General features: G+C 44.2%; 1 long non-coding RNA gene across 1 annotated transcript; it reads left to right on the forward strand.

Annotated features, from left to right (window-relative positions):
• The first annotated feature begins 16,981 nt into the window (after positions 1 to 16,981).
• LOC108642551 lies at positions 16,982 to 23,654 on the forward strand. The gene is made up of 3 exons (XR_001922644.1): positions 16,982 to 17,066; positions 20,426 to 20,529; positions 23,270 to 23,654. It is a non-coding gene; the product is annotated as an uncharacterized LOC108642551 (long non-coding RNA).
• Positions 23,655 to 27,604: the final 3,950 nt, after the last annotated feature.

Genomic DNA, 27,604 nt, shown 5'->3' on the forward strand with positions numbered 1-27,604 from the left:
ATTCTTAGTGACAATATTGTAGGTTTGAAACATTTTCTACTATGCCAATACCACAGAGTAGCTGTGCTGTTACAAATGTGTCTGTCATGGCTGTATTTATGTTATTAACACTGGTAGTTTTTAAAAGTGTATTACTTGGGGCAGTCTCTGCCTCCATCTGAAAAAAAAAAAAAAAGAGGAAAAAACTGAAAGGTAGTTTAATATGTTAATTAAATCAGCATTTAGTCAGATCTTTTCTGATATAATTTCACCAGAGCTAACCAGCAAAATAAGGCTGGCTCTGATCTGAATTTGAATGAGTAACCTGTTGGTGTAATGCTGGGAGAATTGGTATTACTAGTTCTGTAGGTGACTTGAGTCAATAGCCCCACACTGCTTTTACATTGCATTGGGCTGTTAAGGGTACTGCCTGTATTTTTTATAAAAACTATGGGACATTTTGCAGAAGAATTAGTCCAGATGTTTTAGCTGGATTTCAATTTGACCATCCTCTGCTTATCTCTCTAGAAACAGCAAGAGTTTGGGTTGCAAAATATTTTCCATTACAATCCTTGCTTTTAGTAGGCTTCTAATTTCCTGAACTGTGTAATTCTGATTGCTGAAACTTCTTGAGTCCAGCTTCTGTTGTGCAGTGGGGTACTGCTCTGTGCTATGGTTGAGCAAGATCTCTTCAGCCACTTCTGCATGTGGGAGGGGAACTTTTTACACATTCCCCAGCATAAATTGAACCATGGATTTGAATCGTTGTGAATAGAGCTCTGGTAAAAATCTTCCTCCCCCCAGAACGGCTGAAGTGTGAAGTTTAAAACCTGGCACAAACAAGACAGCTGTGGATAAACGATGATTAGAGCCAGCTCTTTGTACCTCTCATTTTATACTTGCATGGGCAGCAACCCCGTGGACATCACAGGAGGTGTTGGTATTACAAGGTGCCTCTGAATTTAAAAGGACTGTTGGGAGTTCAGAAAGGCAAAGGAGGCAGAAACCACCTTCAGTTTCTACTGCCTTGTAAGCATGTCCTCTTCATAGTAATACTGCAAAGTAGTACCAGGACTCTGTCTCCTACATCCCTAGGAAGCAAGAGACAGGGGTAGTGAGAAGGAAACCACACAAAAGCCTTGTTGCATTGCTACATCAGCTTTCTGCATTTTATTACTGTAGGCAGGGTCTGGCTCCTCATCTGCTTTTCATCAAGGCTGAACCCTGTGGTACCCTTGTATGTTTGGGCCGTTTAAGGCTACCATAATAAAAACAATAATAAATAACAAATAAGCAACTGGAGTCTAAAGCTGTAGGATGGATTCCTTCCAGATCCTAATGGAGTGAGTGGTAAAGTCCCAGTGGAGCAGCAGAGCCCTGGCTGCCAGTCCAAAAGGCCAGACGTGTCTGCAGGACTGTCGTGGGGCACAGTGGGGCACAGTGAAGCTGCTGTGTGGGTCCTGCTCAGCAACAGGGGCTCAAATCAGGATCAGACCACTGCTCAGAGCCAGCTGCCCCACCACACCGTGTGCCCCCACTTCCTACCCGTATTAAAGAGATTTTATCTCCTTGAGCTTTCTTTCATAACACTTGAACTTCTTCCATTTTCCACCTTGTCCCCGGATTGCAGGAAACTCCCAGTGTTGCTGAGGGCATTCCTTTCCATATGCTCAGTGGCTCCTATGTATTTCCAACATTTAATTGTTGTGGTATGATGCAGAGAGGAAGCATTTACAGGGCACTGAATTTCCTTGCTGTTTTGTTGTGAATTGCATTTCAGAGTAGTGTGGCACTGTTTGAAGGTGACTGTGACAACAGTCTTTGCACTGAGGTGTTGGATTTGTCTGTGTTTCAGAAATGAGATCAGTTCAGCTCAAGGGCTGTTTTCACCAGCACTGTGGCAGGAGCACCCAAGCATGACCCAGTCCTTGCCCTGGTGCTGTGTGTCAAGCTGTGCTACAAGTCAAGCAGAGCTACAAGTGACCCAAATGAAGAGAGACCTGAAGAGTATTTGACAGACTCTTCCTTTGCTGCTCAGCCATGGTCAACAGTGCGTAGTCTCCAAAATTTGGAAGATATTTGACAGGTTGAAAAACCGAAAACCAGAGGCCACACCTTTAATGCCAGTTCAGAAACGTGTGTCTGGTTACCCCTGTCTGGGAAGCTAATTCACAGAGAGCTGAAAGTATTTGGCAAAGAAACACATTTTGCCTTGGGCTTGATTTAGGAAGGGAAAAAAAGGTAATATTTCCAGTTTTTCAATCGGTCTTTGGCAGCCATGGAGCACTGCCTTACAGGATTACTGTGATTATAGACTGCAGCATGCACTGCAATGAGGACTTTTGAATACCTGCCCAGTGCCTGGTTGGTGGGGCTGGTAAGGACGAGCACTGTGCTGAGCTCAGGAAGAAGTGAGTGCCACGTTTGTCTCCCAGTTTTTTCAGCTATAAAACAGACCTGCTCACATTACATCACTATGTACCTTAGTAATATGCTATCCATTATGTGACATCGTCTTTCAGGTCCTGTCACCAAATTTCCCACTGATAACAGCAAGAGTGAATAAAGAAGATGAGGGATTTTTAATATATCCAGATGGGAATAGACATGGCCTGTGTGAAAGATGGCTTTTCAATTTCTTCCTATTTTAGCAAGGCTGATTCCTTTTCTCACCTTTTCCCCTTTTACAGGTATGCTACTAATGGCTTTCTGCTGATAGAGTACTAGTGTATTTAAAGATAATTCTATTAGGATTCAATTGCTTATGAACAATTTCACACACACTTTTAAAATTTATTAGTTAGTACTTTACACAGATTATCCTATTTTAGGATTCCTGAGGAGCAGGACTTTGTCACTCAGCCACTAGCTTTTGAAAGGAGACTCCAGCTGATGCAACCTAAAATGGTTTTGTGTTCTGGCTGTACAATGTCTATAAAGAAATCTGGGAGGCTGGGTAGGCATTTGCATGGGGCTTTGAACTGATTCCCTGTTAAAAAGAACTTACACTGTCCCCTTAACATGCCCTCAATGAACAGTACATATCAATGAAGGGCCCAGAATCTCCCAGAGACTCCCAAGGAGAACTTGTGCAGGGGAAAATGCAAGTGAGTAAGATGAGTCTGACATGTAAAACCAGAAAAGGTTATGAAATGTAGTTTAGGGCCTCTGAAAGGTTTCCTCACCATGGAACCCCAAAGCAGCTCGATGCAGTAGCGTAATCGTAACAGTTGATTGGCCCTAAGCCACAGCTCTGTTCTGTTGCAATGTGCATTTTCTGCTGTTGGGACATGCCATGGTAGGAAGCTCTGACATAGCCACCAAGTAACAGCAGCACACCCGTAGCAGGGTCCTGCCCGGTTTGGAACGTGGGGTGAAAATGGCTGGGAACAGAACTGGGAAACAGAATTGCCATGAGATGCAGAACAGGGGCCCAGGGTGAGAGGGACCATGGCTCAGCAGAAGAGATTTTCCTTGCTGAAAAGGGTAATAATGGAATATGAGTAAGACTTGGTGCAGAGACACGCAGTGTGTCCACAAGGCACTCGCAGACAAAGTGCACATTCGTGTGCCACATGCCCAATTCATCATTATTTCAAAGCCATTTCACCATTGTTTCTATTATAGCCCATTGAAATGGGTTTAGAGGAGAATTATGCATGGCATATTCATTCTTAAAATGACCTGGGGAAAGAAGAGCACTGACACATTAAAGTGAGAATATAAAGAGTGCTATGAACTCTAGGTGAGTTGGAGGGCAGCGTGGGTTCCTCTTGCAATCCCTAAGCCCAGCACTGGTAGAAGCAGTGTCAAATCTCATTTTTAGATTTTTTTTTTCTGGGAGGATAATTGCTAAAGTTAGTATACCACTGAGGTAGGCAACATTTCACCTTTCGAGCAGCACATTCTGCTTGCATGTATTAGGACTCAGGAATTACTGTGTCCTACTGTTTGTGGGCTGTAGTATCACGTGTTGATGGTTGCATCCAGCCTTTCATGAAAATATAAAACTGTTTCAAAAAATACAGTTAACTTCTAGCTCACCTCACTTTTATTGCACTTCATTCAAGAGACCAATTAAAATACCATTAACCATTAGCCCAGGAAAGATATGAAAGCTCAAATTTGCAGCCTAGACTTAGCCTGACTTCCATTTTGTGGTCACCCCAAATCCTGGGTCCAAAAGCTTTGCACCTAAGATGGAGATTAGTGTCAGTAAAGTTGCTGTAAAGATGCAGAAGTGAATAATCTCTCTAGAAATAAGGACTGAAACATATTTAGGAACAATGCCTCTGTATGCCTTCTACATATTTGGTGAACACTGGGCTACCAGACTGTTAATCAGGAGTGGTTCTGGAACAGTTGATTTACTTAAAGCATGACACTTACTAATGCAATGCAGATCTCTTCTAAGGCATGTGATGTTTTCCAGAGCTGTTGAACTGCTGTAATTTCTCAATTAAATCGGAGAGATGCCGGACCTAACATTAATTTCCAGCACTATATAGGCATACCTTAATACAGGGTTTAATTAATGCTGAATTAATCACCAAGTGCTTTGTGTTTTCGTTGACCTCTATGCACCACACTTTGATAGTCGGACGGGAAGTGTTCGACTTTGTTTCTCGGCAATACTGTGTATTCAGTTTTTATTGTCTGTGATAAAAGCAGCTCAGCCTCATTATTATCCCAGAATTTGGGTGACAGTAGAGAATGCATCACAGCAAAGCTAAAGCCTAGCTGAGAGCAATTTTACTATTACAGGCACAATTACTGTCCATTACAAATTCCAGGAATGAGCACAACCATAACTTTAATAGGTGACTATGTTGCAGCAGCATGAAAAGAAAAATGGCATCCCTCCCTCAGCGCAGAAGAACAAAGAAATAAATAAAAGACTTTTGGTTGCATGCTCTGTATTAAACCCAGGCAGTCCTGGAGGCATTTGGCTCTTCAGTGGAAAGCAGCCGAGGCTCCTCCGTCTGCTGCAGTTTCACTTGATTTAGGAGACTGTTTCAGGCCCTTGTCCTGCCCAGTTAGGCACCTGCACAGAATGCAGTTAGTTCCAGTGAGTCTGCCTGGGATCTCTGGGTCCTGTTCCCCACAGAAGTGCCAGTGTCCCAAGGTGGTGTCTGACGCTTTGTATCCACTCTTCTTGTCCAGAGAAAGGACGAGCGTTTGTGTGAACACCTGGACTGTTCTAGAGCAGGGGTTTAACTGAACTTGAAAGGGATTTTTTTTTATATGGCTGTTTAAAAAGTTCCAACTCAGACTAACCTGAAGTTGGTTGCATTTACTTTCTTTCCACAGGTCAATTGTTACTGCTTTAAAGAAAGCATTTTTTCGATAGAAGTGAAACTCCAACCAAGAGCCCAGTTCAGGAAAGCAGTTCCTTATCTAGATAGCACTGAAGTAAATTCCTGATTTTAAGCAACTGCCCAAATGCTGTTGACTCTCCATCTCCTGAGAGAGTTGTTTAGGCAAGTGAATGAAACAGATCAGAAAGAAATGTGAAATTAAAAAAAAAAAAAACACAACCCAATCAATATATATTACCTACAACCAAAGAACAGCACAAATGCTGAGGAAGAGATCAAGTTCTCAAACTTAATAACCTGACTTATTTTTTTCCCCAGCAAAACTGCTGAATTTAAATAATCTCAGAGGTATTAACAGTAGTATAAAATGTAGGGACACAATACTGTTCCTGTTCGTTTTTTAGTATCTCTTCCTATCACACTCGTGTGCATAAAGAATACTGATAGTGAAGGCTCTAGAAAAGTGGAGACTTCAGTGAAGGCTCTTGAGGTCTCGTGTACCTTCCTTGATGAGGGTTCTCATTTTCTTGTAAATTCGGTAAGTAATCCTGCTATCGTAGGAAAAGGGAAACTGTCTATACAGGTTCTAGACAACATAATTTCCACGCCTACCTTTTGTAACTTTTAAATTAATTTGTGTTCTTGAAGTAACAATATTAACATAATTTGTTGCAGAGATTTAATCATAGGTGACAATTTAGCTGCCCAGACGTTTGTATTTGAATAACTGTGTAAGGTTAACTCATTAGGGTAGGATCTCCAAACATAACTGACTGGTTTCCTTTCCCAGATGTCTGTCCTCCTGTCCTTCAGTTCCCTTTGTGATTGTCCAGCTGTGTGTTGAGTTCATGGCATTATGACCACATGAAGTACAACATGGTGTATAATGCAAGAAAGAAAACAGTGCAAGTGCCTGGAGTCATGACGATAGACTTTCTCTGATTAAATGACACAAAGACATAAGTGGTGAATTTTGATTTGGCTTTAATTTAAAGTACACCTATTCAATGAATTGTGCACGAATGCATTGCAGACACTCTGGCTGTTGTCAGCATTTACGTCTGTAAATGTAAATGTTCAAGGCATAATTCAGTGGTGTGAATTCTTATTTCACTTCATGGGAAAAAGAAACAGGACAAGAAGTTAAGTGCCTTTTTTTTCTTTTTTCTTTTTTTCTTTTATTCTATGTCAATAATCCAACCAGTTTAAATGTATATTTATTCTATATTTGAAATAATGCAAACTATTCAGAATGCTATGAGAGCTATGAAAAACACAGGGCTTGGAAAACTGGCAGTTTTTGTGGTTTTGGGGTTTTGAGTCAAGTTTCACAACCAATCAGCCCAGAATAATGTCCGGTAAAGGCATTTCTGCTTGTTAGTCTATTTATTTATTTACTTTGGCTTTGTGAGCCAAGGCAAGACACATTTGGAGGAAGGTCAGTGAAAACACTCCAGCACTATCTAAGGGTCTGATCCTGCAAAGCTGCTGCCATTGAGGAGGTGCTCAGCACCCCTCAGAGCAGTGGTGCTCGCCCAGGAGCAGCTGGAGCACAACCTGCCTGCTCCAGCAGCGTGGGCACTCAGCCTTCCTCAGGAATTTGCACGGAAACTAAAATCAATATTGGGTCAGTTTGACTTTGGTTTGGCAGCCACTGGTTTCTGTGTGTCTCCTGCTCTGCTGGTGGCCCTGATCTCATCTGCCTCACTGGAGATCTACCCTTTGCTTCATACTGCATGTTTTCCAGCAGCCTTCCCACCCCGGCACCCAAGTGCCCCAGTGGCGACGCCTGAACTATTAACCAGACTTTGAAGGCAGTGGATGCAGTCTCAGCTTCCCTGTCCCCCTCTCCCCAAAATGTGCCAACGTGTCACACAGTGTTTTGCCCATGGGTTTATGTCTCTGGGATGTTAGGATGACTCGGGTTCAGGTGGGGAGATCTCCCGGGGTGAATATGTTTGCTCAATGGTTTGTTCATCTCGTTTTGGGGCTTTCTGGCACGAAAGGCTCCCCCTGCTCAGCTGTCACCAGGGGGCTGCCCAAGGAGGGTTGGGCTCCAAAGGGACTTAGGTGTTCCCTGGGGAACACAGGCAGTCCTGGGGCTCGGGGTTAGGTGTCCCACTAGCTGTCACCCTGTCTTGTTCACGATGATGCCAGTGGAGCCCACCCGGAGCCTCCTGGCGAGCCTTGCATGCAAACCAGGGGTGCTTTCCTCTGCAGCTTTTGTTTGTGTCCTCGGGTGCGACAGAAGGGCAAATATCCACCACCAGGAGGCCTCCGGAGAGGAATGAACAGTTCAGAAAAGCAAAGGCTGCTTCCCCACCCTGCGCAGCCCCTGCCCCACCGGCCAGGTCCCCGCAGGCCTCCCTGCCGCTGTAGTCCCAGGGAGTATCGCATCCCAGGGAAGATTTGGCGTTTTGTTGTGCCAGCCACCAGCCCTGCCAGCAGAACTTGTGGCACATCAGTGCACCAAGGGGAACACGTGAGCCCGGTGGCCTGCCCGTGCCAAGGTGTCAAGCAGCCACCCTGGCTCTGGAAGATCCCAGGGGAGAAGCTGCGGCAATTCCCCGAGAGCACTGCCACCTTGTGTCAGTCCATCCCGCACTCCGGGAGTGCCACGTCCTGCCGGGGACCAGCAGCGTGCTGCCTACGAGAGATCAGGAGATCTTACCATGGCCTGGGGTACCGAGGGACACTGTTGGTTGTCCCCTCCAGTGGCATCTCTGTCACGACAGCAGCAGGAGCAGAGCCTGCCTGTGCAGCAGAGGGCACGACACTCCTTTGCGTGAGCCAAGGGCAACAGGGCATAGCACAGGTTGGATGTCCAGACAACAAAAAGACCATGGAATACCATCAGCACTCCCATCTAATAGCTGATGGCTCTGTGCAATATGGGAATGAGGAGTTTTTGGTTTTTCTTCTTTAACCTGAAAGGTCAACTCTAGTTCTCCCCATCGTTTCCTCTGTGCCCAAGCAGATTGTTGGGAGCTGCATGCTTCCATCACGCACATTCTGCACTACATTAGTTTAATGGCACTGTCACTATGAATTGCAAACTTTCTCAGCTCCCCCCTGTGCTGGTGAAACATGGCAACATAAGGAACATCTGTTCTCTTACCCTTTGCTGGAAATGGGAAACATCATATTGCATTTTTGTTATTAGCCTTATTTGGATGCCAGTGGTTTTGTTTCTAAACACATCAAGGCGGCTGAATAACCTTAATTGAGTACTACAGAAAAAGCATGGTTTCATGCAAATGCAGCTGCCAGCATAATTATTAGGACAATACTGAACTTCTATTCCTGAGATCGGTTCCAGTTTCTTGGTTTTTATATTACTCCCTTGCTGCTGAATTTCATTATAAACATCTCCACACAAACCGATCTATAGTTAGGCAGTAAACAAGTTAAGCCCTTAATTTTTGACATTAAAAAGCCAAACAAACCTAATGATTACAATGTGCATTCGAGCCTTTATTTATACACAAAATTAATTACCCAGTTTTCACTAGGAATAACTACCACAGGTAAATCTCTGTCTTACATGACTTCAAACAGACTCCAAGATTTTTAGTACAATTTCATTAAAGACAACAGATTCCTGCAGCTCCTATGGAAGATGACAGTATGTATAAATGGAATCAATTAATAATTCCCAGATTTAATTATAGTGGATTCATTGTTATTGCACGATCAACCACAGCATGCAATGGGCAATTAAGCAAAGCACATACATACAGCTCTCTAGTCCACTCATTACATGGAATCACTTCTTTATTAAGCTTGAGGGCAAGTCGGAGACCAAGAATACAGCAAGGGTACAAAAAGTGGCATAATCTACTCCAACAACTTTGCCAGTATATTTTTGTGCTGCAAGGTACACACATCCTTTGTGATATACACACTTTTAATGAACCTTTGCAAAAATATTTCACTTTTATCTTATCTCCTTTACTAACTTACTGGAGCATTCCAGAAAACTGCTAGCCAGGTGTGGCTTGATCTGTTTTTGGTAGGTTTGCCTAGATTTGGAGAGGTCTTTGGTGAAACCTGAACATCAGACTTCTGGTGTGAATGACAGGGAGATTTTTAATTCCGCTGCTTTAATTCGGTTTTATTTTCTCTTAGACCCACAGCAGAGTTCAAGGCTGCTTTGGGTCGCCCATGAAGTATGTTTGGTCTAATTCCTAGGAGAGATGTGCTCATTGTCACAGAACAATTGTATCTAGTGTCACATTAGTAACAGTTTCTCTTTAAGAAAGGCAGACTGTAAAACCAATAATCCTGACCAGGTCAGGATTGTGTTGTATCAGCAGAACTTTTGTGGGGAAGTTTGCACAGCACGTGCCTGCCCTGTCTGGCTCAGTCCATCGTCTTCACAACCAATAACATTTACTCCAAATTTAAAGAGGTGCAAAGTTCAACAAGCCAGATTTAGTCAGGGGGTATCTATGTTGAAGTCAGTGGAGCTGATAAACTTGGCCTGATATTTGCTGTTGAAGAGTGAATATATAAGAACAATACTTCATGGTTTTATTTTCCTTTTTAGAATCATGGAACAAGGCAATTTGCAGCAAAGTGTTGCATTCAACTGCTCTCAGAGCATAAGTCACAAAGAACGCCAGAATTGGGTTTTGGTTTAATCAATACTAGAAGTTTCCACCAAGCTTGTGCTCAATTCTGTCTACCCCAGTACCTTCTCTCTGAGAAATAGACTCTCTGGATACTGTAACTGGTCTGGTTATTTGAAGTTGGAAATCTGTACTGAAGGTACCCCACGGTATTGGGGGGTATATACTTAGATTTGCTTTGTAAAACTCATATTCCCCTAAAGCTTTATCCACTGGTACTGTTGCACATAGTGCAGTAGTGTAATGTAATTCTCAGCTAATCAATTAAGCACATGCCTGGACCCCTCTTGCCTATGCCTCTAGCAATTAAAAAAAAAAAAAGGCAAAACTGCCTGTGAATTTTTGTGAGTTGATATTAAGCAGTTGTGCATGCTAGAGCCAAAGACTGTGAAAATGAAGAATGAGAGCCATCCCAAAGGGAAGACTGGTGTGGCAGAGTTTGTTCAGTGCTTTGCCTGACCTATTTTAATTCTATTTTAACAAGTCTGCATTAATAATTTTACAGTGGTTTGCAGTTCAAGCACAGTGTGTACTATGCAATATTTGTGATTTGCTAGTAGTAAATAGTCCTGAAAGCATTATTGGCAGAGCCTAAGTTGAGAATTTGCCTTCCATGCAGGTCAGCATGGTGTGTTCCCCATCATCACGTCTGGAGCTCTGATGAAGAGAATACAGAACCGAGTCCTCTTGGAGCTAAAGTCTGTGACCACCTGTGCTGTGAATCAAAGAGAGAAACTTCAATGCAAACCAGGAACTCAGTGTCCTGAGATACCAAATTGTTGAAGAATCATGCTTTTTGAATCTCTCCAGGGAGATTCCAGTCTTGGGGATGGATCCGAGACTCTTCCTCTCCCCTGACCAAGCCAGTTCCTGGAAATTTGCCTGGGCTGTGACCCCTGTGCTCCCAGGCCAGCGTCACCACTTGCTGTGCGTGACACCCGGGGTACCCCTGACTTCCCCAAGCCGGTCAGGGGTGACGAGAGCCTCACAGAGCAGGTCCTGCAGTGTGACAGGGTGGTGCCACGAGCTCCCCTCTCCTCTGCAGCCCAGAGCAGGGGTGCCAGGCTGAGAGTGCCCCAGCAAGAGCCGCTGGCACCGCCAGCACGAGTTGCTCCATCACAGAGCGGGCAGAGAACAGGAAACAAGTGGTGACTAACAGTCCACATTCTTCGCTTTTGAGGCAGCAGAGCCATGCACAGCCCCTCACTCAGGGCAGGCTGCTCAGCACAGGCTAGTCCTTGGTGAAATTCATTGCATCTGGTGCTGTTCATTTCCTTTCAGTTTTTATCTAGTCTTTCTGGGCTTCCTGTTAGCACCTAACGCCACTTGGGACAGCACAGGGCCTGCACTGTGTGTTTGCTGAGCAGAAACCAGTAGGAGCTAGTGGTTACAGCACTGTGATTCAGCTAGCAAGTGTTTTGGTGCTTCCTGCCTGTGCTTTTCCATGTTCTTGTTCTTCCAGGAGGTGCAGTGCCAAGGATGAAGAACTGGGGCACTGAGGGACCTCTGTGAAGTCTATGAAATGGATCCTGTGTTTCTGCCAGAACAGAATAAGGAAAACAAGCAGCAAAGACAAGAAAGCCATGTGTAAAATGTGGATTCTACTTTTTCTTCTTATGTGTCTCCACCTCTGGTTATCTTTTATTTGTACTGATATAACCACTCACTTGACTATTTTCAGCTTTTCTCAAGCCTGTGAACTTTTGTTTTTATAGGGTGAGCTTGTTTGCCAGGCAGGTTTTCCTCAAACTCTCCTGGTGCCAGTAATTAAGGGATTATTGTAATTACCTCACTGGTGCAGATATTGAGTATTAGTGCTTGGTCTGAATGTGCCCACTTTGATTTCCCTACAGTGACGCTAGGTAGGCTGTGCCTGAACTCTACTCTAAATGAGCACAGTGTCATTAATGACAGTGCTCTTACAATGGGCACTTTTGTGCTTAAGAAGCTTTTTATACCTTAATCCAACCTGATGCAAGCTACAGATGCAAATGTATTACAGGTACAATTTACTTCATGGCATTAACAAAGCGTGAAACGAGATTCGGACTGCACTGTGAAGTGTTTAATGAGCTGTGGGTCAGCTCCTTCGAGCTGGCTGAGCTCCTCTGGCTGCAAGTCAGGGTGTAATGCTTTCCTTTCCCTGTCTTGTGCCTGGCACTAGCCTTAATGCTTTGGTCCTTTCAGGCTTGAGAGTTCTTCTCATTCGCACTGGCCTTCAGGGATCATAAGGAGTTGAAAGCTGTTGTAGACCCTTTGGGCGTCCCCTTTCTCCATGCAGCTGCAGCAGGGACGCCGTGGTGTGCTGCTGACAGCCCCTGTGGCATCATCCAGCTGCAAGGGAGGTCACAGCCAGAGCACAAGCATCTGCCACCCTCAGAGGACACAGCACACCAGCAAACGTGCTCCTGAGACCCCCGAGCAGAGGCCTCACCTTGGACCTGGTGCTGGGAGGGAGCAGAAAGTGATACTCTTGTGGCTCAGCTAATCCAGCACTCCTGCCTTTCCAGGCCTGTTCTCAGCCACTGCTGTGCCTTACCACATCTGGTTCTTTCATGTTTGGCCTGAAATGGCCTTTCTCCCAATGGCAGATTTTCCATTGCACACAGGCTCCCGAGGTGACGATAACATTATGTTTCCCTGAAAGCTGTGTATGAGAAGCTGTGTTTTATTTTGCATTTCATCTCCTATAATTAAACTGGTGATGAAACTACACAGGACCTGAATACCCTTGCACTGTGGTCAATACAAAGTTCTGACATTCATGAGAACCAAGTCTGGTCCTCATGTTCCCTTGCAGATTGTTATTTTTCACTCTGTGCTTTGCCCTGCTCCCTTTCTAAGCCAGCTATAAAACCATTTGTGCTGTAAGACAAACTGTCCCTCGCCTGCACACTGAGACAGCCCATGCTCTTAATGCCTGTTCTTCATTCACAGATGACCAGCCTGAAGCAATAACAATGCCCACAGAGAAATAATCTCTACGATTTCTACAGCCTTTAATTTTTGTTTGTCCATCTGCTGTAGAGGCTGTATGTTATGTATGCCAACCCCGCTTGCTTCCTGTTCCTGGCCAGCTGTGGATTGATGATAGCATCTTCAAGTTGTTGGACTTCCTCTTCTTGTCCTTGATCTCTTTTGGTTTCAAAATGGCCCCCCACATTTACAGTTACCGACCACAGCGGGCTGATAGCAGCAGCTGGTAGCCAAGCAGACAACACTGAGTACATTTTAAAAACAAAAAGAGATCTGTTCTTTAGGTTATATAAGAGGATTTAGTGCTAAGATTTAGCGAAAGAGTAATTTCTGAAATGTTTGGCAGTTAATGTCATAAATGTGCTAATTCTTGACATTTTCAAACTCACAGTGCATCCAACTTGGCTCGGCTGTACTTGTGGAAGCAGTGATAGCCAGTAACACGTTTATGCTACATAGTGTATAAATTCAAAATGTAGCAACTGAAAGAGAATTTTGTACTCCACTAACTTGCTTGGTTTGATTGAAACAGACTCTTTCCTATCAGACCATGCACTCCTTGCCCTATTACTGCAGACCGCAGTTCAGGAAAGCAACACATTTTCTTTAGTTAACACCTGTGCTCAAAGCCAGGGTAAAGCAAGCCTAATGTAACCATCCAGTTTTTCAGATGCAAAGCCACAGGTTATTTTGCTTCCTCTTCCTTTCCCTCTTCATTAAAATCTGGTTTCACAGGGCACAGAGCCTGAAGAGCAGATGTTTTGAAGAAAGTCTTGGCTATAAGCCACTTTTTCTCTGTTTCTGGTTGGTTTTGTTCAAAGATTGAGAAGGAAATGTACCTTATTATGTATAGCTGTTTCTTCCAAGATGTTTGAAAAATAAGAACAAGTCAGGAAATGCAGAATTTCTTCAGTCAGGTGCTACAGACATCCCTAGCTGAGAGTGCAACCAATGTACAACTTGCAGTGCTGGGCGTCCACAAGTCAAGACCATGAGGATGAGAGGAATTCACTAGTTTGCTGTTAGTATGCACTATTCATTTCAAACTGCTTTTTGAACTTATTTTTATGATACAGTCATGGCTGATGCAGTTATAATTCCACACCATTAGCATCAGAGCCTAAACCTGGGGTGGTGGTAGCAAGTTTTGCTTCTGAGATTTCTTCAACCATGACCTATAGATGTACCTTCAAGATGCTGCAAGTTTTTGCCTTCCTCAGCCCAGTCACAATCCCAGATGTCTACGTTTCAGTATAAAACTTAAATGTTTTATTGTTACAGTTTTATTTAAGGCTGTTTTTATCCACTCAGTGTTTCATTGTGAGCGAAGTTGTGTTTATTACTCGGGAATCATGGCCACAACCAGGAGATCTATATTTAGTTCTTGATGTTTTGATGTTTTACCTTAGGCCTCAGCCCCACAGGATCTGAGGGCCTTGGGCAAAGCCAGCTGGAGGTTGGTATGATCCGTATCATAGACTGGTAGAGGACCGGTAGAGGGTTTATCTTCTCTAATCTGTTATCTCCTCTTATCTCTTGCTTCATTTATAAAATGGGCACTGTGTCATAAAAGTTTTTTTATCAGCTTGTCTTTAGAGTCCTTTGAGTAGCTTTGGTCCCAGCTATCTTCTGTTGGAACCCTCATACCTTCTGGGCTTGATCCAAAATCCCATCAGGACAAATCGGGCCAAACTCTCTCAGGCTTTTGGGGAGAGGCTGGGATAAGCTGTCTAAATCTGGTGGCCAAAATGTCCTCAGATTGCCCAGAACTAATTGGCAGCTGTAGCTGGACCTCCTGCCCCAGTGTGTTCACAGCATAGCCAGGCTCCCAGGCTATGAGATTCATCCTGTACAACTCTCACCTCTCTCCTCTTTTTTGACTCCAAGCACTGGGATGCAGATTTCACACCCTACATCACACTTTGCATCAGTGGTGCCTCTTGTCTGATGCTGTCTTCTCAGAAAATAGCTCCTGCATCCATTTCACCTGGTTTTGCAGAGCAGCCTACCCAGCAGGGAAGACTGTCAGCCAGGTCAGTGTGTGTGGTGAGGCCACACCACTCACCTGAAGCAAGGTTGGCCCCTCCAGAGCAGTGGCACCCACCTCCCCATCAGGCTGCTGAGTGGCATTTACCACTGTGGCTTCTGTGCTTAGACCTCTTGTAGAGTCTGACAGGCAGACCTGAGACACAGACCTGTGGTGTATTGTCTGTGCATCAGGACAATAACCAGGATGCAAGAGGAGGCAAGAGAGCAATGCCCAAGCTACTGGGCCCTGCAGAGGCAGCAAGGAGATCAGTGTGACATGGTGAGCACGGGTATCACAGCCACTGCCTCACCTGCCTAGCTTTCAGTAAACACAGTGCATGTTACACAGCACTTCACCTCCTGGCTTTACAGAATCCCCTGACTGTCCAGGAAGCACCACAGCTGCCTGCCAGGGGTGGCCAGCAGCTGCCTCTGAGTACAGCTGGGTTATGTTTTTCAAAGGGTTACTTCTATCCCACACCCCCAGCCTCAGGACAGGGAGACACCAGCCAAAGGGGAAGGAGACAGTGGACAGAGAGCCCAACCTTGTGTCATTGGGCTGATATATGCACTCCCTTTGCCCCCACCTGATCTCTGTGACCTGTTGATGCAGAAATCAGATTGTCATTGGCAACAACCCATGTTGGCCTGGGAGCCACAGATTAACTTCTGAGAAAACCTGACGTAACTTTTAGTTCTCATTTACCAAATCTAGAGGGAAGACACCCCCATACGCCTCCTCCCTCCCCTTGGTTCAAGGATTTCAATTTCCACTTAGTAGGTGGTGCTGGACGTGATACACGTGCTCGAATGGACAGGTTTAAATGTGAGCCAGGGAAGAACTGGTCTCCCCTCCAGGATGCTTCATCCTTATTTCCCCATTGAGATTGTGCATATGCACAGCACTGACTTTTCAGAGATGCTGAACCAATGGGAGCCATAAAACCTCAGCTTGCATTTCAGCCCAAATGTGCTTTGATTGCCACTGAATATTGCATCACAAAAATATTTCACGGCAGAGAAAGAAAGAATATCCCTTCTCTGACATAAGCTCAAAGCTTCAAGAGCTCACACCTGCTACCTTCGCTTAAGCTAAACAATGTCGTGTTTGTTATTTTTGCTACACGTTATGTTATGTTATGTTGTGTTGTGTTATGTTATGTTATGTTGTGTTATGTTATGTTGTGTTATGTCATGTTATGCTAAAAGCTGAGTACTGATTTTGCCAAACTGGTTTCAGCTCAGCCTTTCCCTGCTGACTTCAGGGGAAGGCGATCTGGATTCATCCCACTGACTTAGAGTTTCAAGGCAATCATGCCTTCACAGTTCCAAAGTCATTACATCTAATCTCATCAGTATGAACGGAGCATCCAAGCAACGTAGGAACACAAAGAAATGGGGAAAGTCTGCCCTGAAAGCCCAGCAAGACCTGCCCTTATCAGCCCAGGACATATAAATCACTTTCTTTTCCAACTCGTTTAACCTTGGCCAGTGAATCTATGCCTCAGTTTGCTCTGCTTCCAAAAATATATCCAGTTCCTCTCTTGATGCATGACTAAGGCTCTCTTCTATTGCTGACTCTGTCAACTGGGTAGTGTCCCAGCCCCTCCCCATTGTGTAATTCTGCCTCAGTTCAAATATATTATTCCCCTTTTGCTTTCAAATGAGTTATCTCAGAAACAGCACTGGCACCATGAGGTCCCTTTAGCTTTCTGTTTTCTGTGTGCCTTTCCCAACTCAGCTCTAACTTTTTGCTAATTTATATCTCCCTTACATTCCCCACCATCCCATGTGCAGATGCTGCTGGAGTCCACAAGACACGCAGGCAAGAGGGAAGGAGAGACCCAGTTGCTCTTTAGTATGAAAAACTCGGAGCTCAGTTTGGTGAGTTGGTGCCAACACTGAGAGAAGCTGCAGAGCTGCAGCTCCAGCTCAGCCTCATGGGTCAGTGTGTGCTGTGGGTGTGAGGCACCCGTGGGCTCCTGCAGCTTGTACACCTGCTCTGGTTGAGATTTGGAACCGAAACGTGGCAGAGGCTCTGCCACTGCTGTTACATTTGGCCTTTGGTGGCAGCTGAGAGCTGTGAGCTGGAGCCCAGAAGTGTCCTACGTACATTTGATGGAACAGAAGGAGGGTGAGCAACCAGAAAAGAGGGTCTGTGACCAAAGGGGCTTCTGAGACAGGCTGTTGGCATTGGCCCTATAACAACAGCTTGCCTGAGCTAGGCTGGTCTAGGGGTGTCCATGTTTCAGTATAAAGCTCTTAAAGAGACTAATTACCATTAAACCAGCCAGATTGTGGAAAATTAAATCCATTGGCTGTGTATAGTGATGTTACCTCCATAAGGAGATAACCTGTGTCGTGCTGAGTCTCAGGTCTGCTGTGAGTGGGGCACGATGTGCTGTAGAGTGCTAGGGGGGAGGGGAGAGCAATTAATTCCTTCTGCTGTTTATTCTTGCATAGGAAATGTGAGAAGATGCTATGATTAGTGCTAATATGTTTTAAATGGAGCCCAGTGTACCTTAGGGGATCAGTGCACATATTCCAGCGCAGTGGGCTGTGTGGATTAGATGGCATCATGTAGAGTGCAATTATGCAGATGTGTGGTGTTTCCATAATGTATTGCTGCTCTGGAAGACATCGTATAAATCTCTGGGTTTGCTGCAAAAATGTCCATTTTTGCTGTCACTGCCAGCTTGCCAGACTGTTTTGTCGTCTGCTCAAAGCTTGTTAGAGCTTTGGAGTGCTGTGCAGGAAAATCTCTTGGTGAGATGTGCGTTGTGAATGGCAGTCCCGACAACTATCAGAGGGTGCACGCTGAGGTGTAGCATTAATATTTATTTGGGAGCAGATGTCTTGGCTGCTATCCAGGGCACAACTTGGGTGTGTTAGATGTTAGGGGAAAAAATCCTGCTCCTAAGAATTCAGTCTCTATATAGCAACTATTAAAAATATTTAATACAATTTTAAATGCACAAGTGATTTAAAAGAATAGGTAGAATAAAAATGTGGGTGGAGGTAATACATAACATTCTTCCCCTGGACTGAGTGAAACATTTCCAACCAAAGGCTGATTTACATATTTACAGTAGCTGGGGGTTTTTATCCTTTATTATCCCCATATTTTTGCACAGATAAATCTTAGCTATAAAAGCATCTTATTTTGCCTATACACTGATAAAGATGTTAAGTAAGAATTCTTAAAATATTTTCCTGCTCTGTGGAGTCATGGGAATGTAGCAACACCATATTTAAAAATATTCTTTCCTCCTCCTGGCAAGATTTCTAATTCCAGTGGAGAATGACAACATCTCCTTCTGCTTTGATAGTGTCATGAATGCATGTGCCTGCTGCTCGTTACAGGACAATGACTTCACACCAGACACAAACGGGCAACAAAGGCAAAGCCAAATAAGACTCTGTTTATGTTGATAATAGCTTTCCTCTGTGCTTTGTGTGCTCCTTCTAGGGCAGGAGCTAATTCCAGTTTTGGACCAGTTTGCAGCTGATCATCTGCTCAGATAGCTTTTGGAGTCGTGGTGTGTTGTAGGGGTAGAGTATGTACAGACTCTCCCCGAGCCATTTGCAGAGGTGAGCAATACTTGGCAGAGGTTTGACACTCCAGAAGTGTTTCCATGGCTCCTGTGCCAAGTCTTTGTGATGAGCATCCAAGGGTTAAGCTACACACTTTCCTACATCCTCTCCTTCCTTTGTGAGTGCAGCAAGACGAAGCTTGCCTCGCTATTTGCTTTTCCTTTGGCAGGGCACCACTCAGGAGCTCACAAGAACACTGCCTGAAATGATGCACTCTTCCTGGCTGGGAGAAGCCTGAGGCTGGTGGGCTTCCAAACATGCTCCCTGCAGATATGTAGACACGGTCTCTGCACCTTCCTGTCAGCACAGGGGAACGTGGAGATGTTTACAAGAATCCTGCCCATAGTGTACCATTTCTGTGAGCAATGGACTTTAACCTTCAAAATTAGAGACCAGATGAGAAATTAACTCTTTATAAGGAGTGTCTGTGAAACATGTGGATGGGGAAAACATTGCCCAGAGCCCACAATGCTCAATCCTTCGCTCTGATGAGGAAAGAGTAAGAGAAATCATATGACCTTACATGACCTCCTTCCCTTCACCAAGGAAGGAGGGGTGAGAGGAATAACAGCCTTCCTTTGTTTCACCAGATTAGTTCATCTTCCCCAGATGGAAGAAAGTGTCATTTCAAAGCTTGTAGCCCTAGTGAGGAAGCTCCTGTAAATTTTTCCCCATGCAGAGCAACAGTGGGCTCTTCATGTCAGTGTTGATGACAATCCAACAGACAGCATAGAGAGCAGCAGCTTGACTCATCACCATGAGCAAAGAACTGCAAGAGCAGTTCTTTGAACCCACTGAACTCATGGGAATGGCTTTCTTGGAGAGGTGATTCATCACTGGGAAGTCCAGGATGAAGTATGGACACCACCTTCCCAAAAGGGACAACTGTGATCTCTTACCCTGACTCCTCCCCTGACTGTTAGTAGCACTCAAAATGACTTTGCTGCTTCTGGGAAGGAGCCACAGATTTCAGGGACTTGTCTCCTCACTGTCAGTTCTGAATTACTAAGGCCAAGCCACTACATGTAGTGTCCCCTCAGAATGGGGTCTCTGTTGATAAGGCTTGCAGACAGTTTAATGGGTCTTTCTCAGGAGCCAAGAAAAGATTGCACGGGGATTTCTGGAAAGACCTAAGGCTTTTGTCTTTTTCCCACTTTGCAGAAATCTGATGAGTGTTTCATCCTCCTAATCCAGGAGTGTCACACACTCCATGGCCCAACCTTGGTTACAACAAGGTGACAGCACCAGAAAATTGGTCCATCACTTCTAAACAACAGTTCTGCTGCAAATAAACCAAATATTTTTTTTTAAATTCTCATAATCCACAGAGATTTGGGGTGGTGGGGAACACAGACAAACTTCAAAGAGGGCCACCAACCCTGGACAGAGAACTGCAAAAATGAAGGGTCAGAAAGAAACAGGGTGGATGAGGAAACACAGGACGATGTGTGTACCCTGCAATCAAAAACTTTTGAGAGTTTGTAGCATGGAAGAGTCAACTTTCAAGTGAGGAACAGTCCCAGGAGGTGCTTTAGGCATCTTCTTCATGAGTTGTGGTGAAGTTTGAAGGACAGGAGAAGAAAGGAGGAGCATGTATGACTAAGGGTGGAAAACCCGGATGAATTATATAGAGGGGCATACATCCAGCATGAAGACAGTGAAGAGCATCTGGAGGGCACATAAACGAGAGATCAGAAAGAGTAAGTCTTGAGAGAGCCTAAGAATTAGGGAAAGCACAAAGGACTGTTGAAGGATGCAACCCAGGGCAGTTTACAGGGCTCCAAGTACACAAAAACATACTTGGCTCCAAAATTTTCTAATCTGGAGATGGCTGGTGGCTGGGAGAGCACTCAGGGGAAATATTGTATGTGCTTACCCTGTGTCCATACTTTTCCCCAGGCATTTTGCTTTTGCCCACTGTTGGAGACAGGAGATAGATGGACCTTTGGCCTGGCTCAGTGTGGCTGCTCTTCTGGTGTTGTGAAAGAGCTGGAGCCCTTGTGGTAAGTCTTGCGTTCTTAAGCACAAGCTGCAGGACAAACCGTGCTTATCACGGCGCCATGGCTGAGTCAGACACAGAGGGATCTTGCTGACAGTCCTCATTGCTCTGCACACAACATGCTGAACAGATTGGGAGGAGAAGGCTCTGTGTTTCCCAAAAGGCTCTGTGTTTCCCAAAAACAGCCAGGCTCTTCACCAAGATGACTCGTACGTAGGTACAGCAAATTGCTGCTGATTCCTGTCCCCTGCAGCCCAGCTGCTCCAGCTTCAGGCTATGGAAGGGTGGCAGCAGCAGCTTTCTGTCTAACAGAACATGTCTTGTTTAGCATCCAGGCTGTTGGGTTCCTGGGAGTGCCTGGAGAGCCTCTCCAGGGCATTCCTCTCACCTCTGTCCCACTTGAGCCTGGCAGCCTCTGCTTCAGGCTGTTGCCTGCAATGTGTTTGTGAGGCTGCTTTTGTTCTCCGAGGGGGGGAAGGTGTTGGTGGATGTCCTTGTTTCTCTCTTTGCTGTCATCTCAGCAGCTGGGCACAGGAGAGCTTACTGAGCCTCTTTTCTGGACGTTTTGGCTGCCTTGCTCCTCCCCCACTTTTTTGGCTTGGTAGTCCCAATCTCTTGTGCTTGTAATCTGATAATCCATGAGTTGTGCTATCCTGTCTTGCCTATCAGGGCTGGCAATACCAGGAGGGGTCTCCATTTTTCCAAGAATACTATGGCCCTTTAAAAAAATAAGTATCTCCCAAGGACACGAAGGTCCAGTTAGAATCTCCTGATATCTGCACTCACCTTTTTCCTTTCTGCTTTTCTGTGTTTGTTCGTTCCCATGGTGAGAATGACAATACCTTTTTTTTTTTGGCACAATATTTTTTTTCACAATATTTTGTCGCTCTCAGGTAGGAAGACAGGAGGAATCTGTAGGTTGAAAGAAGGGGAATTTGCTTCCAGAGTAAATGAGAAGAGGGTCAGAGCAATGTTTACACACATACACAGTAATTTCTTGCTCAGTGTATGCACACATACACACGTGAACTCCCATATGTTAACATTCCTTTTTTTTCCTAAGGTCTATGTTTTTCTCTGCAAAGCCCAGACCCCACTTAGGGGAGAAACAAGCCTTGCCAATAACTGGTGGAAATAATGATGAGGAAATGAGAAAAATAAGCTTTTGATGAAATAATTAATGACTAGTTGTGACACAATCTCACAGCAGCAATCCAAGGCTCAGGGAGATCAGAGGAGCCCATCCACTGCCAGACAATGCTTACTATGCAAAGCCAAGTAGCCTCCTGTTTGCAATTTAAAATCATAACCATATACATGAACTGCAGTTGGTGGCGGCTTGTTTGTTTTGAGCTCTCTCCTAACAAAGTAACAGCACTCCCTTCTCCCTGCATCTGAGAGGGGAGCAGACCAGAGGGTTCCAAGCAGTTGTGTAGCATGTCCAGCTCTAGGGCAGCTCCTAAAGCCAGGAAATGAACATTTCAACATGTGTGCATTATTCTACTGCCATCAAAGTGAACAGAGCTCTGCTGCTCACAGACCTGGTCCCAAGGACTGAAGCTAATGATTCTTAGCTGGGGGTGTCTGGGGAAGGAGGGACTTCTGAGGAGCCTGCAAAAGGTGCAAAGGAAAAGCAAACCTTTTGTCAGCAGGCTCGCATTTGCTGTCACCAAGTCCTCGCCCCCGTGGCAATATTTTTATGAACTGACAAGTGGACAAAGGAGAAAAATGCTTGGCCCAAAATACTTTTTGCAGAAGGCTCAGTTCTGCCCTCAGAGATGACGTCCCTTACACCAGCCATGCTGAGCTATGGGTGGCAGTGGATTGGTTCAGCTGAGGAGTGGCTTTTGAAGGAAACCTCCCTGTTGTCCCCACTCACCCAATTCTGCTTGCACGGCAGCCTGGTCTCAGTGGTGCAAACTGGATTGCTCTGCCTAAAAGCAAACGGGCAGAGGCACTTCAGGAGGGCACCAAATGGGCTGCAACTGCCAGTGGGGGTGCTCAGTCCACACAGCCAAGCTCCAGATCATCTGAAACCACCAAAAACACTGCAGTGCAAACACAAGGACGGCCACACCATGTATTTTGCAGCACAATCTGCTTCTTTGCAAGACATTGCCTGTCATGCCAGCAGAGCCACTGCCACCATTCTTCACTCTGCTCCTGAGACAGAGGCTGTGGAGGTGCAGAGCCACCCTCTCCCTGCTCAGCTCGGGGGTTGGCTCCTCTCACTGGGCTGCTCTGCACATCCACCATGGGGAAAGGCATGTTGGGAGACAGTCCACCCCTAATCACTTCCAGAGGTCCTGTTTCCAGCTTGGTCAAGACACTGCTGAGTCATTTTCATGCAGAATGAGTTATGGCTGTGTTTAAAACCTCTTTATTACCCCTCAGTAATCCAGAGCTCAATCTTGTGCTTTTAATGTTGCTCTTCTAAAGGGCAGATTTATATGTAAAACACTTTACACTCTGGTTTCCTCCTAAATAATAACTAACGTTGTTCTTCTGAGTGCTTTATGACATTAGCTAACTAGTCCTGACAACACCCTCGTTTTGCATATGCACAGCAGAAAGCTTGGATGAGCTTCTTAAGTCTGGTGTTTTCAATTCTCACGATTTTATTGTGAGTCTGGGGTGGGCTTTTTCTTCAAGTCTCAGCTCCTGGAAGCACACAATCACATGACTTTCCCACTTTTCTTTTCTTTTTTTTTTTTTTTAATACAATAAATTTCTAATTCTTCCAGTCGCAGGGAAAAGCCTGAAAATGTGATCCAAATGCATTGCAAGGCTCAGAAACCAGATGTCAAAGAAGAAGCCAAACCGTGCTGCCATTTTTAAATAACTGAAGTTTTAAGACAATCTAAGCATGCTCTGGGTCTTCACCAGTGTTTTCTGAGTGTGGAAAGGCTCAGCAGTAAATAAAGCTTCACATTCCATAGAGGCAAAGGCAGATAAAGTCTTCAGGGGAGCTAATATTCTCCATCTCCTCTCTCTTGCTTGCTTTTGTCTGATCCTCACCCTGCATGTGCTTTGCTTTCCACATTGTGAGTAGTCACATTCCTCACAGTGGTAAAGAAAAGCACACAAACAACTCTTTGCTGGAACAGAGCAAATTGTAAATCAGATCAGAATTTTACAAATAAGTGAGATCAAGGTTTTAAGCTCTTCCACCTGTGACTGTGTGCTTGTAGAGTGCAACATGCACCAGGCCAGGGGATACAGTTCGTGACTCTCAAGGCCACTGTAACACAACAACCATTACTGCTGCTGATGCTTGTACTACTACTACTAATAAAATAGAATTGTCAATTGTTAAGTAGGCTTTGTGATTGTGTTCATCTGCTTAGAAAGATGTAAGAAAGCTTTTCTCGTGCTGTTCCACTGCAAACCAGCTATTTCCATCTTGCAAAAGGAGCTTGACAATAAGAAATGAACGACACATTGATTTTATGTCATAGATTTTGTGTTTCTCCTACTTTTTTATTGGTTTTATACTGACCCATTTAATTTCTCCCATTATTTCCTGCTGACACATTTGCAGATCATAGTAGCTGGCTGACTATATGGCAGCAGTTGAGATTTCTCTCACAGGTTTTTAGTCCTGTGTAATACTTGCTGCTCTAAAAGTACTATATATTCTGCATGGGAATCTAATGTCGTTTTAATTACTCTATGCATGTATCTATTCTTTGGCTATTAGAAAATCTCTGTTAGACTTTAAAGTCCGGAACTTTCCCAAAGAAAATATTTCCTAGCTTGCTAGAGCTCAGTGATACAAGATTGTCTTGTTATCAATTATAAAGCACACTTTTCTTCATTTTCTCTTGGGGCTTCCAGACAAATATTTCTGTGGCTCCCTGAAGAAATCCCTTGTCCCCCAAGTTGGATAGTCTCCTCCCTCTCACTCCTGCTCAGCAGAACACCATCTCCTTCTCTTTTAAGCATTTAATAACTCTTGCTGCTTTTTGAACCATTCTCCCTGTTTGCTCACATGTTTACACTCTGAGTAGAAAAAAAGCATCCCAGGTGGACTCCAAAGGAGCAGTGGTTTCCACGCTGTGGTGCACAGTTAATGTGGGAGCTCACCTTCACACGTCAGACTGCCAGCAGAAGCCACAGAGGAGCTCCCTGTGCCAGCCACATGGAGCTCTGCCATCAGCAGGCTGTTGTAAGAGCTGATGGGAAGGTCAATTGCTTGCTTCAAGTGCTGACCACAAACTCATTTAGGCAGGTTTTGTCTAGGAATCCAGGGATTCCTGTACTGTGATCTCCCCGGGACCAATTCGTTGCCCACTTCCCTTAGAATTAATCTGCATGAGTAAGGTTGCTTTCATTTTGCAAATCTCTACTTTTGTTCCCGTTTGGGGTGTTCAAAGCCACACAGTTCTGGTTTATATTTACTCTTGTCAAAGGCAGTCCATGCTATGGGCAGAGCAGAGCCAAACCAAGACACAGTGCTTCTGAAAGTCCCCTTCAGAAATACTGGCAGGTAGCAAAAATGCAAGAGAAAAACCACAGCATTAAAGAAAACTTGGCAAAACACAGGAACAGAGGTGTACTGGATAGGAAAGAGCCTTAATTTGTGAGTAAAACTTAATGACTTTGGCCCTGAGATACACTCAGTTAGAGCGTGGTGCTAATAACACCAAGGTTGTGGGTTTAGTGCCCTGTATGGGCCATCTCTTTCACTTAAGAGTTGAATTTGATGATCCTTTTGGGTCCCTTCCAACCCAGAAAATTCTGTGACACTGTATTGAAATTTTACACTGAAGGAAGTTACCAAGACTCCAGCTGATGAATTTGCTGATATCAAACAAGTGAAATACTATCAAGCACATGACAACAACAAACAGGTCCTTCCCAGCAAGGAGCTGACTCCCTGCTAGACCCTTTCCTCTTCACTTCCAGTTGTAACAGCTCCCCTTCCAAGAGGGAAAGAGCTGAGCTGCAGTGTTAGCAGTGCTACCTCTGTGTGACAAGATGCCTTGGCAGTGCTTTTGCAATGTCAGACTCTGAGCAGGGAGAAGGATAACAAGTTTTTTGGACAATACATGGGAGGGAGGGAGGGAATTTATATAGAGATTGTAAAACTACCTTAAGGGGTATAAGATGCATGGGCACTCTAGCAAAGCAGGTGGTTTGTATATACAAGTCAACAGCTAACTTAACAGGGTAACAATTCCAGAAAATACCTTGCTGAACTGAGGCATGGGGAAGGGACACATACAGAACTGATTCGACTGGCTGTGCTTCTGTGTGTCATTCCTGGGTCGATTTACCATGCAATTTTGGTTTGGTTTCCCCTCTCCAGTCCTTCAGGGAGTGATTCCTGTTGTGATGAATTAACACACACCTTACAATATAACAGCTCAAGACAGTGGATTGAAAGATTTGTGTTGCTGATCCTGCAACAAATGCATCAAGTGCCAAATGTGCTTTCAATAACTTCCCAAGTCATGCTGAGATAGCTGGTCAAAGGCATCTTAGTGAAAGACAAGGACAGCCCAGAGTCCTACCTGGGCATGAGTTTGCTCCACTGTCTTTCAGTGGCAGTCTGTTCCTGTTTTGCAGCTTTGCTCCTGCACCAGCTATTGAAGCAGCTTTAATAAGCTGCACTCCAGTATTTGGACATTGACCTGTGTTTTGCCTGTTTGTTTAGGGAAACTGCCGCATAACTGACCCAGAGTCAGGAGCTATAAACAAACTTTGACTGCAGAGTGTGTGTTTAGTTCAGCTTTCACCTCCACACGAAGCCTTTGCTTTCTGGAGGAGCAGAGACATTCCGTGGGGTACCTCAGCACAGTGCACACCAAATTCTCTCCAGTAAAGCCCAACCAGAAAAAGGCAGCAAAAGCCCCTATGGCATGCAGGGTCTTTTTTGTTTTTATTTTGTTTTGTTTTCTGTTTTGTCTTGTTTTGTTTTCTTAAAGAGTGTGTGATTAATTTACAGTCATTTTATATTAATGCACTTCAGTATTGGGCTGCTTCATACCTTTATGATATATAAAGCTGCTGTGAAGAGATTCAGCTATGATCTCATTTATGTTACTGTAAATCCAAAGCAACTCACTTGAAAACAGCACTCGTAGTAAGTCTCCATCAATGTCCCTAACAATTAATTTGTCTTAGGGTAGGTTTCTCTTCTTTACACATGAAAGTGCAAGTCATTTGGAATTATTTGCTAAGGCTGTAAATATTTAAACTCACTGAAATACTGTAGGATATAAATTCTGTTCTACTGAATATTTCAGTCTGAACAGACAGGGCCTACATTGAAAATGTAATATAAAAATTATAATCTCTGGTTTAAACTATTGAAAGGAGTTCAATTAAAACTGACCAAGAAAATAGTTACAGTATCAATTCTGTGGTCTGATGCAAATAAGTGGCAACTGTAACTGACTGGCTAATTAATATAATGCCAGGAAATGAACACCATCAATTGTACAAAGTTAGCAATAGCTTTCAGAAATAAGTCTTTCAGAAACTTGTGAAGGCTTCTTATGACTTGGAGGAGCTTTCAGCAGGGAGATGTCTGCTTGGACAAATTGACAAATCTTTAAAACTATATGTTTGCACCAGTAAATTCATTCAGAGACATTTTTCCTAAAGAGCTTCCCTGCAGGGGATCTGTTATACATGCTCTAGCCTGAAACTTGAGCTGGCCAGAGAATGGAAATTGTGTTTCACAGACAATTTTGAGATTTTGAAATTTGTTTTCATTCCAATTCAAAACAAAACCTCAAAATGTTGAAATTCTCCACAAAGGAAAATTCCATAAAAATAAACAGTTTTGGTTTATTTAGATCATTATAACTTTCAAAAACGTATATATTCTATAAAATAAAAAACCCAGGCCTAAACGTTTTATTTAAAAAATTATTGGCATTTTTTTCTCAGAGAAATAGTTGGTAAAACGATAGTTTCACAAAGCATTTTGACTGTGACAGAATGACATTTTTGGAGGAAAGCTGCTCCATTAGATAATTGTCCATCTGAAGTTCATTAGAGTTCCTACTGCCACATCATCCAGACCTTTTGCTGTAATAGAAAAACTCTACAAATAGTCCAGTGCCAGG

The sequence above is a fragment of the Manacus vitellinus genome, unplaced genomic scaffold (genome assembly GCF_001715985.3).
Source record: "Manacus vitellinus isolate BGI_N305 unplaced genomic scaffold, ASM171598v3 scaffold_10_pilon, whole genome shotgun sequence".
Taxonomy (NCBI): Eukaryota; Metazoa; Chordata; class Aves; order Passeriformes; family Pipridae; genus Manacus; species Manacus vitellinus.